Source organism: Protopterus annectens, chromosome 1.part0, assembly GCF_019279795.1.
Source record: "Protopterus annectens isolate FY-2018-M chromosome 1.part0, PAN1.0, whole genome shotgun sequence".
Lineage (NCBI taxonomy): Eukaryota > Metazoa > Chordata > Ceratodontiformes > Protopteridae > Protopterus > Protopterus annectens.
The window spans coordinates 1,363,651,577-1,363,663,215 of NC_056725.1; the positions used below are offsets into that span (position 1 = coordinate 1,363,651,577).

General features: G+C 37.0%; 1 protein-coding gene across 2 annotated transcripts in view; it reads left to right on the forward strand.

Moving 5' to 3' along the window:
* Nucleotides 1-682: 682 nt before the first annotated feature.
* Nucleotides 683-11,639, forward strand: part of FAM120B (family with sequence similarity 120B) — a 1,321,047-nt gene continuing 1,310,090 nt past the window's right edge. The window contains exon 1 of one of the 2 annotated variants that reach the window (XM_044066895.1): nucleotides 683-833. The gene's annotated coding sequence lies outside the window, so the exon portion shown is untranslated. Of the gene's footprint in view, nucleotides 834-1,474; nucleotides 1,549-11,639 lie in introns of those variants that run through there. The other variant, XM_044066905.1, reaches the window with a different exon arrangement.

An 11,639-nucleotide genomic window follows, 5' to 3' on the forward strand; every position in this document is an offset into this window, starting at 1 on the left:
GGCCTTACTGGTGGGACAGATTTGTGTCCCAGACTCCCCCATCTACAGAATTGACTCCCTCTCCACGTCAGGCAGAGTACATCTTTACCCCTTTTTAAAGCACAATCTGGATTACTGGATGGGAAACAGAAAATACATTTCTGGGATTCCGCCGGTGTCCCTGCTGGACAGGAACATCGGGTGCTCATTCGTCTATGCATGGACTAAACTCTTAGCTAGGCTTATAAGGGCCTCAGGGCCAAAAGCCTAGTAACTTCCTATGATCCTAAGAGTTTGAAATATTTGTGAATTGTTCCATTTCACGGTGTCTTCCTTTCTTAGCAATTTCTATAGAAAATAGGTAACACTCGCAGGCTATTATCTTGGTTTTTCTCTCTAAAGGCGCTTGAGTATGTCAGACCTCCGCAGCAATTTTTTTTTTCCTGCTTTCATCGAATATTCGCGGTACCTGTATGCTAAGGTACTTGAAATAAGAGTATATCCGTCTCGTGACCAAAAGAAGTCTATAACTGTAATTATTGTCGTTATTTGTTAAGTGTAATTCACCATTTTTTCTGCAAAAGTCACCAGCTTTAAGAGGGAGAAAGCTAAAATATGAATCACAATCAGGGACAGTTAGGATTCACGCCTACTTTCTAGCTCCTTTGGGTTTACATGTTTTCGGAACTATAATGCAATTTGCGGTTTCTTATAACACACTTTTAGTAACGGAATGGGGAGCTGTATACAATGTTACGCTACTGTCAGACTACTGGAAAGGCGCTGGAAATTTGGTATTGTATTTAAAGTTTGCAGGTGAAAAAACGTGCAGCCCGTTCCCCTTTGTGGCAAAAGTAAGTCCATAAACTTCTGCATATAACACCATTTAAAACAGCATTGATGCTGTCTCTAAATGATTGAGAAAATGAAAAAAAGATGTAACAATAAGAAACAGAAGATTATTTGATGAGACCGGTGCAGTACTGATGATTCAGAATGGTCGCTATAAAAAACATGTTCACCGAGAACATTCAGTAAAAACATCCCTAGGTCTTGATGGATCGTTAATATGGAAATTGTTCCATATATATGGTAGTTACAGTACATACAGAACGCCCACAGTGTTTGTAGCGTGAAGTTATGTTTACTGCATGCAAGAGAGCAGAACGGTGTCGTTAAAGTTATTTTTCTAGTAATCATTTAGTTGGTTAAAGGGCAAATCGTATTAATATATAGTAACTTATACTGTTGTCATCTTGCTGGATGTTCCCCCTTATAGTCATGTTAGTACTGTTGTACTGGTAGAACCATCTTCTTAATGTAGTTCTTAACGTTGCCCTTCCTTCCACGACTTCCATGTTCTATATTGTGTTCCCTTAGTGACTGGCATCACAATCATATAATCGGAGTGGCAGACGTTCCTCTCTGTAACATGGTAGACCTCCCCCTTCCGCGCGCGCACACACACTGAGGAGAGGAGATGAGATTTGCCTGTTTGATAACTTGATATATGATCGCGGGTGACCTTTTTTATCATGATCTGGGTTAATAGCAAAAGTATAATACTAAGTAAGTGTCATAATATGCACTAAACTAAACACAGGAGTAAGAAATTAAACAGAAGAACAGATTACATGCACAATTTAAACAAGTATTTATGGTGGTAACTAAACAGTAATTTAGTAAGTAGTAATATTTAGTAAATCTGTAAGGTGTGCAAATAATATAAAGATAAGTATAAGAATATTGAAGAAATATATACAGGTAATTCCCAACAGTATTAATGCAAAGACAAGAGAATACGTTTATGGTGACATTGATTGGAAATGGTACCTTTTTCAATAAATCCACAAGGCTCATAAAATAAGAAGTGCAGTCATGCTGTGGTCTTTTGCTTGGGACGCGTAATGCAGTTTTATCCAAGAAATAATAATTGACTTTCATGAGGGTGACTGTAACAGGGGGATTACTGGCAAAGACATCTAAAGAAAAGGTGCAGCTTTGTATCCAGTTAATGGCTTGCCAGAGTGTGCAACAAGGCTTTTTTTTAGGTTCTTGAAAAATCTTATACTGTGTTTACAGGCATCTCTTTTAAGTTGGTATGCCAGTGGGAAACAGAAGTTCACATAAGTAAACATGCTGACTAGAGTGCTAAGTAGAAACTGTGACCTGAGATGGATAACCATTTAGTACTTCTGAGGAAGACATGGTGGAATCTTATTCCTTGGGAGTGGGGTATGCATTGAAAGATTTTTTTTCTTATACTTGTAGAGCATTTTTCATTTTTGTTGGGTGACAGAGATACAGTGAGATGTAATACTCAAACTGAGGACTGACGATGTTATCTGCAGTTGCATTTCTTGCTTTGTTAAAAATGGTGATGTGTTCATAAGTACCAAACTGTTTATTCATTTGGGATATAGGTATTGATTTGAATGTCATTTTTAAAGGAAAAGATGGAGTCTTCTGAAAGCCAGCATTGCACACTGGAATTTGCCCTTTTTGAAATTATGTGACCAGTTTTTAAGTAAGTGTAGTCGAGCCACTGAACCAAATAATATTGTTTAAAAAAAAGAATCATTGTCACAACTGACTTGACATTCTACCTATTTCTTTGTTATAGAGTGATTAGAGTGAGATTGTCTGTATGTAAGGTGAGGTTAATTTGTATATTGTCATAAGAAGTGAGTAGAGTTTGTTTCTTTGTTTTATATTATTTTATAAGGCCGTTTTTGTAACTGAGATAGCTTTAGAACCATTGTGATATCAGTATCTTCTAGTTTAGAGAGGATAGTCAGTGAAAATGAATGTTTTTATGTAGGTTCACAGACATTGCACCTGATAGAAGTCATCTACCCATGCTTTTGTAAAGAGAGTTGGTAGCAAACTGTAATACATCTGTAGTACAACACTCCTCTTAAAAGCCATTTTGCTGAGGTTTTAGTAGTTTTTATATTCCAAGATTTCAAAGGTCTTTTCTTGTAGGGAAAATGGTCTATAATTATTGTAGCCTCCCAAAGAACTACACATTGAGACTAGTATAACAGGAGACATTTTAAACTTTTAAGAGACCATTTTGTGTGACTAATTAATTATTTGAATTTACCTATTATCTTTTGCTTTATTTATCACAGTGTATCTGTATATGCTTGAATTTACTTGGTGCAAGCAAAGCAGTAATCCAGGAGAAGCAATATATGTTGTTATTAGGTGATTCAATAAATAGGAAGGCAGAAGCTGGGATGGGAGGAGACAAGGAAGTGAGATGTATGTCAGGTGCTGTAGCCATGAATGTCATGGAGAGAATTTTTAAGGAGTAAATGAGCATCTACACAGGTTTGAAAGGTTGATGTTCTTTACGATGGATTCAGAAAGCTAGCTCCACAGTTCATTGTTAGCCTTCTCTGAGCTGCTAGGCCAGTGCTAAATCATACAATGCATTTCAGAAAGAGGACTCTAGATGGAGTTGACATGGAATATTAGTGAGAAAATCTGGGACGTTAACATAGCCTTCCCTTGCATAGTATATCTCCCACATCCTCCAACTCCTGAATTTGCAGTGATTTCAGGCTAGGGATGTCAGCATCTGAGAAGTTCTGCTTATTGACGGGCAAGTTCACTGATTAAAAAAACAAATAATATTGATCTGAAACTAGCTGTAGTTGCATAGAGCAGCTAAAGTATTTACATACTGATTTTTTTGTGCATTGTGTGCAAAACTGCTTTATGGGATTCAAAGAATAATTGAACACCTTGTGTGGAGAGTTCAGGCATTTCATTTCAGTGTGGGGGGTCTCCAATTGGAGAAATACAGATCTGTGTTAGCATACTGATCTGCCTCTCCCTGAGAAGGGAAGAAGGACCCCTGGAGACACACTTAAATTAGCACCACACTTTTGGGGGGGGGGGTTATAGTTAAAAATGTAGGACATTCTGCTCAATGAAGTATTTTTGAAATAGCTGGAAGCCTTTGATGTCCTAGATTCAAATGGGGACTCACAATGGACTTGCAAATGGGGAAAGTCGTATTAGAAAAATGGTTATAGTTGTAACCTACTTGGCCGTTAACAAGTCAGGTAACCTAGTACCCCATCAGATATTAATGAATAGAGTAGGCGTGGAGTGGTCCCTGCAGTGGTGGCCTTGACCAGAACACTGGCTGATTAGTAAGATACAGGTGGTTGTAGTAAATGGAGTTCTTTAATACGAGAAAATTGTAATAGTGGGATATTGGAGAGATTAGTTCTGGTAACAGTCCTTCTCATTCTGTATAACTGACTTCACAGAAGGCACGTAATGAATAAATTGCCAATGTGTTGATGTGATACAATTATGAAATAGTGTTCATATGAAAGAAGTTATAGAAAGGATGAATAAAGCCCTAAAAAGATTAAAGAAATGTTTTCAGTAATTGCTGTCTCTTTTCAGTGCCAAAAAAAAAATTCTGGAAAGCAGAACCCTAGGAATGGGATACATAATTCTTGAGGAAGCTAATAGTAGTAGAAAAGATCCTAAAGATGGTTATGTTGGATGCCCCATATGTAAACAAATGGAAGTGAGAAGGAAGTTGGTTGGATTACTGGGAAATACAGGAATAAGGCTCATCAAGAGAAACAAGATGTTGTTAATCATGTTTATAAGATCCCATCTAAACTATATTGTGTATTTCTGAAGACTGTCTCAAAATAATATCCTAGGCAGAGGATAGAAGCAAAAAGTGGTACGGGTATGCATCAGAAGCCGTATAAGGGCAAACTGAAGTATGTTGAGCTTTACAGTCTTGGGGCGAAGGGGAGAACAAGTTCAAATGAATACTATATTTCATAAAGCGGTGCCTGAGAAAAAGACTACACTTTGACACGAACCACAGTTGAAGGAAGATTAAAAGTATTCATTCACAAAAAGTAGTTGCATGTTGTTAGAACAACATTCTTTAAATTGAAGTAGGCTTGAAAATAGTTATGAATGTATAGAATTGGTATATGGCTACCTTTACAAAGACTGCAGGTGGGTAGTTTGGGGGATGTTAGATAAGTTAGAGCTGAATATTATTCACTAAGTAACAGGCAGGCTAGGTGAGTCATGTCACCCTTGTTTGCCCTGAGATTTTGAATTCCTGGGAAACAGTTGTATATCTGATTCTGGTGATCACTAAACAATATAATAGCTTTGCTGATTGTTTTTTTTAATGCGGCAATCTCAGTTGCTTTAAGTGTTGGTGGTGTGTTTTTGTGGAGTAATGATACTTAACCTGACAAGTTAATGTAATTAAACTGCCATTTATCTGGATTTGTTTACCTGTTGTAATTTAATTTTGAACTGCTTTATCCATCCTGCATTTAAGAACTGATAAAGCAAGTAAGACATGTACAATGCACATCAAATTTGTAATGTTCTTCATGGTGCTAATTTATACTGGGCATAAAAGATGTTAGTATATTGCTGCTAACTGTGTTTATTATGCACACCTGATTGTATCTATGATAAACATTTAAATTCTTTGGGTAGAGCAGACGAATGAATATGGAAAATATTGCAATTTTTATTTATTTTTTTGTAATTTATGGGGTTTACCTAGTGCTGCAAACATTGTAGGTATCTTCTGGATTTGCACATGTATGGTGTAAGACTGCACACACTACAGGTGCAAAACTTTTGGCACGTGATACGCATAGAGCATGCTTTAGTAGTATCTTGGGCATCACAGAATATATGCTATTTTAGCAGAGGGCTGTGTATGGGAAAATGACACGAGGAAAAGTGCCTGTGATTCTAAGCTACATTCCTAGTGACAGTGGTAAGAAAATGGACACTTAATACTGAGCCTGTGATGGCTGTGTCTTGGAGTTTCCCCTCTTCAACTGGTTATTGTGATCTCAGAGTAAGAGAGGTATGGTGTGCAGGCTTTTAGAGAGTGGGGGGATTACCCCCTTGCTAAAATATAACTTAAAAGGAGAGCAGTGGTGGTTGACATTCCTAGTTCTGCTTTAGTTTCAGTGTTTCTTTTTAATTCTGAAACTTTTAATTACTATTCTTGTAGTTACAATAGAGAGCTGGTTGGTAGTGAAGTATGGAAGGGGGAAGGGAGAGCTGTTAGCTCATAGTTAGTTCATAATTATAGATAAAGGAGAGGCACTTAATGAGAAAGATAGTATAAGTATAAATATGGATGGTAGCTTGACAAGGTTGGAACATAAACTTTTAAGTTAAGTTGTACCATTAAGCTATCATCAAATGTAGTAAATTAGATTAAAAAAATGGAGCTACAAACTTGATACAAAGTTTGCCAGTGGAAATAACAAAAAGGGAGAACCTATCCAGTTATGTGGCATGGAAGGATGAAGCATGGCAGTAGCACAGATTATCTAAGGATAAATTAGAAAGCTGGTTGGTGGAGAAGCCAGCAGAGGGACTAGGAGGGAATGAGCAGTGCTGGCCCACCCAACTTGGTGCAAAGTCAGTCTTCTCCATTGCAGGGTTGTCATCTGCTGGCCAATAGATGTACAACATTCTGTGCAGTGGCCTGAGACATTCACGTTCTCTCCCATAATGCACTTGCACATGCATGAGGGAAGCCATAATAGGCCCTTGCCTAACCAGGCATGCATGTCAGCTGGCAGAGGATGGGGTTAGCCATTGTGACAAAAAATGTTATGGCTGATTGGATGAGGGGTACTGCAGTCACTGTTTGTTCTGAAGGGGAACAAATGGAGCACCATCACTGTGGTGCTCCACATAGCTGGCATTCATGGTTGACAAACTGCAAATAAAAAGGGAGGGTCTCGCAGAACTAATTAATAAGAACCAGAAGCATTGCTGTAATGAAAATAGTAGCTGTATTTGTAACAGTGTTTTGAAGAATATAGAATCATTGGGGAAGTGTGGTATTCATGGGGGTATTTTTAAAGGTAGTGATGCTGGAGTGACTGGGATAGAAAAATAGCTGGAGGATTTGACTGTCCAGCATAAAAACATTAGCATATTCCAAAACTAAGCTATTGATGTAATGAGAGTTGTAATTTTGTGAAGCTGTGTGATATTTTTGAAAGAAGTTACTATAAAGCAAATTCCAGTGTGTGGTCAGTAAGAAGGTCAAATTGTATGTGGAGGCTGACAAATCAGTTTTTGAATGGAATGACAAAGTGATTACTCCTGTAGTTAATACCTTTTCGAGATTATCAAATCATTGTCACCAGGAGCATGTATATTTCAATGTTCTTAACATTTCATATGCTTTTGGTCAGTTCTAGTACACAAGGATTCCAAGTACAAAATGCTTTTATAAGTGAGTATACCTGTGCATCATCATCTCATGGACGACTTTCATCTTTCATTCTTTTTTTTCATCAAAAATTAAAAAAAAATGTATCAAATCTTGGAGAACGTCATGCTACAGAAAATGTAGTTTGGTATATTGCTAACATATTGTTTCAAATGAAAGGGATTATGGCACATGGTTTGTTCAAGATGTAGTAAAAGTCCTAAGAAGTAGTAGGCTAAAACCAGACTCCCTTGAGACAAGAGTCGCAGGAAAATTAAATGTTTCTAAGAATCATTCTGAAAATCACTATGGAAAGAGTCCTGACACAGAGTTAATATTGCAGATTTGTCTGTTCTAAAGTATAAAATGGCCTTTTGGCATTTCATAGAGACTGTATATTTTTGTAGAGGTTCTATTGAAAATTATACTAACATGACAAGAGCTAGATGTACGAGATGGGGAAACTACAAATTTAGGATTATTGCATGAGAAGTTTTAAAGAACTCAGACAGACATTAGCTTTAGTCCCAGTACTATGAAGTGCAGCAGACAGTAAAAGGTTCCTTTTGCAAACAAAAGCATTTTAGGCAGTTTTAGCCAAAGTATTGGACGATGAAGAAATCAGAATTTTTATTTGTGTTTAATCTGCTATCCCTTAGGAAAGATCTGAGACATAAGTGTTCAGTGGGTGACAAAATAGATTTTGGTTCTCCAGGATGAAAACTAGATGGAGGGGTAATAGCACAGTCTATGTTGATATCACTTATGAAATTTAAAGTGAAAAACTGACGGACTGGTATGTAGTTCTAGAAGCAGAAATGGAAAAAAAGGTAGAACTTTTCAAAAAATGATACAGATATATTTGTGGCTTTATATTACTCTTAATAAACAGGCCAGTTGAGGGATGGATAAGCCCTGTGGATACCAAATAATAAAAGAAGGTGATAAATTTAAGTGTCACTAGTTGTCTCCCCATTAAACAGAATTAGAGGCCATTAGTAAGGCATTGCAATAAATATCTTGGTAAAGCAAAAACATATATCTAGAAAATGATGTTATACGACCAGTGACCTTATTTGTGTTTACTTAGGCACAAAGGGAATTTAGACATACACATTTATGTAAATATATCTTTACCTTTACACACATCTATATCTATATCTCTCTCTCTCATATATATATATGTGTGTGTGTGTATATCTATGTATGTACATGTAAATCAGTTTTGCCATTTTTTTAATCCTTGTGGTGGCTCAATTGAGACTGTTTTAGAATTAAATAAATTGTTTTAGCAATTGCATTTGAATTCCCAAGACCCTCCTGACCTTAATGAAAACATATAAACCAAATAATCAACAACTGCTGGAGCCACTAAAACCAAATTTATTAAAATAAAATGCTAGGTGGTCAGGTAGATCAAGTCCTAAAATATCCATAGTTGTTGTCCAACAAAACATTCCAAGAAATCCAATAAAACACTAAATCCTTAAAACCCACAGGACTTTTCTATATAGCTTAACATCGGAGTGTGAATTTCCTGATTGTACACAATTGCAAGTCTCTGTTTAAAAAACACCACCAAAAGTCAAATCCAAACCAAATAAACAAGTCAGTACTTATGTATACACCAAGATATAATCCAAATCTAATAAAAATAACCTAGTATTGTGTCTGGTAAATATGTATCCAAGAAATCCAAAGTTGAGTGCTTTCTTCTGGTACTTCACTTGGACTTCATCGCAACTAACTTTCAAAGAAGCTGCCGGTAGTTTTAAACTTCCAGTCACTGACATTTCAGTCAGCCTTACTGATGTAATTTCCTTCAGCCTTGTTTCTTAAAGGTGCAGTGCTCAATAATGAGTGTAATACAGAACCACTTGCATACAAAATTATGAAACTGTAATGAAAAAGCCTGAAAAGAGATTTTCTCATAAGTCCATAGATTTTAATTTTAAGCATCTATAAATAGAAACATTTTCCTTTAGTTCAGGAAGGTCCAGGGCATTCAATCTTAAATTGATGCTTAAATTCTCCCGTTTCCAAGATAGTTTCTCATGCATCCCTCTGAAGTTTGCTGACACTTTATTGATGACAGGTAACACAGAGCGCTAAATACACACCAGCCAGTGTAAGCATATCCTCACAGGGAATTCAGTAAAGTCAAAAAAACCACCCATTACAATTAAGATAAAGAGATTTTACAATTGCAAATTGGTTGGTGTCATGTATTTAGTGCTCTATGTTACCTGGGGACCATTCTATGTTGGAAAGGTGGAATGATTGCTCAACAGATGAATTTATGAGCATCTCCATGACATTTGAGTGGAAAACCAAAATAATGCCTTGTACAAGCACTCAAAAGAACTTAAATGGCAGCTGAAATGTAATGCCCAAGACCCACTGGGGCTCAATGAGAACATTTCTATTCAAAGTGTTTTAAAGCTAAAGGCCATGGATCTTTGACGAGGCTTATACTTACATTTACATCAGATTTGTTACCCACAACCAAGCAGTGAAACTTAGTAGAACTTTGGAAGTCCTGCAAAGAGGGTAGGGTTGCACATTTAAGGAACCAATGAGGCATTAGTGATGTCAGTCAGTTAATGGCTTTTAAACAGGAGGGTGATACTGATGAATTTGTTCTGAAGTAGTCACCGATAGGCGCAGTGGATGAAAGGATCAACATTTGAACTGTTCTTGGGTTATTTTTGACTCTTTGAACAGCAGATTGCAGACAGAGTGGATTACTGGAAGAGGATCTCTTGAATTACTTTGAGTCATTAGCCCTTGGTTGGCTGAGGACTTTTTGTGTTTTTTCATGGTCCTATGGCTCTACCGCAGACACAAGTTTAGCTTTTAATAAGCTTTTAACTTGATTTTATATACTTAATAAATATAAAATCTACCAGTATAGTTGCCAACGATTTGCTGTCTCTCTCTCTATGTATATAAATATATATCTTTCTGTGTGTGTGTGTGTGTGTATATATATATATATATATATATATATATATATATATATATATATACACACACATACATACACATAAATATTTGTATGTGTGTGTGTATGTATGTATGTGTATATATACGGGTCTACTTTGTAACAAAGAAAGACCCAGAACACCGAAACCCCAGAACACCGAAAAGCGCAAAATTCAAAATCCCTATAGTACAGGGACTACCAAAGATCCATAAACATGCCACAGACCCCCCTATGAGACCTATTGTAGCAGGTAGGGGTTGGGTGATAGAACCCCTTTCACTGTGCTTAGAATACTGCCTCAGACCAGTAGTGGAGGAATATCCATACGTCCTGAAGGACACGAAGCATTTCCTGCTGATGTTGTATGACAAAGCCAGTGACATCAACAGTGATTTGAATATTAGATTGGTGACTTTGGATGTCCAGTCTTTGTTCACTGTAATACCCAATGAGGAGGGAGTTGGGTTTATACATAGATGTCTGATGAACAAGACCTCTTATACCAGGAGTAAAATTTACTTAATTTGTGCTTATTTAGAGGTTGTCCTAGAAAATAACCTCTTTCTTTTTGATAAGACAACGTATCTCCAAACGGATATTGTGGCTATGGGCACATCATGTGCCAATAGCTACGCCAACCTCGTGATGGTTGATTGGGAACAGAATAAACTGTTTCCTATAGCTGGTTTCCAACAACATGTAGTGTTTTACACCCGTCTTGTGGATGACATTTTTTTCCTGTGGACAGGTACTGCCTTTGAACTGTCAAGCTTTTTTGAACAGATTAATTCTTTGAAACCCTATTTAAGGTTCACAGTGGAGCAATCTGAAACCTGGGTTTCGTTTTTAGATGTTTATTTTGAGAGGTTGGGTAATGGTTCCTTAAATACGGGAGTCTATAGAAAGTCCTGTTACAGGAATTCACTTTTACATAGACATAGCATGCATCCTAGCTTTGTGTTTCAGAATGTCAGAGGGCAGGCCATGTGTGCCTCAAGGTTACATCCCACTCATGAGAGGTTTGAAGAGGAGTTACTGAGTTTAACAGATAGCTTATTGAATAGATCATACTAAGCAGAAGAAGTGCATGCAGGTGTTGAATGTGTCAATTCACTTAGGACTACAACTCCTGCACCCTATTTCTCCGAGAGCTCAAGAAGCTGTACAAATACTTCAGATGATGGGAGAGAAGCAGCAGTTGGTGTTACCTCACAGGAAGGTTCATGTAGATCCGAGGTCAACCCTATATTGAGTTTCACACAGGATATACTTGATATTAGAGATATCTTTATTAAAAATTGGGGGGCACTTACAGTTGACCAAGATTTAAAGGAGGTAGAAGGGGATAGGCCCAAGTTTACTTATAAGAATAGGAAGAATTTGCATAGAATATTATGTTATCCAAAAACTATA